Raw genomic sequence first — 275 nt, 5'->3', positions numbered from 1 at the left:
TGGATAGTACATTATAGGGTAAGAGTCCGCAGTACAGGGGGAACTGTAATGCTAACCCACTTGTAATGCCGGTCATGTAATGCCGGACCCGATTATGTATTACGGTACCCACGCCTAACGCTCGCGCAAACATCTGTACTTGTAGCCTATACTTGTGTCATTTAACAGGACCTGCTCTAGAAGTGGCATAAAGACAGAAAAAAAAGATAGTTACACAGATGAATATACAGGCCCATTTATTAATTCATTCATAGATCTATTTCGTTAGATATGCG

This window comes from Penaeus monodon, chromosome 23 (assembly GCF_015228065.2).
Source record: "Penaeus monodon isolate SGIC_2016 chromosome 23, NSTDA_Pmon_1, whole genome shotgun sequence".
NCBI lineage: Eukaryota > Metazoa > Arthropoda > Malacostraca > Decapoda > Penaeidae > Penaeus > Penaeus monodon.
Note: the sequence above shows the minus strand (reverse complement) of the source record.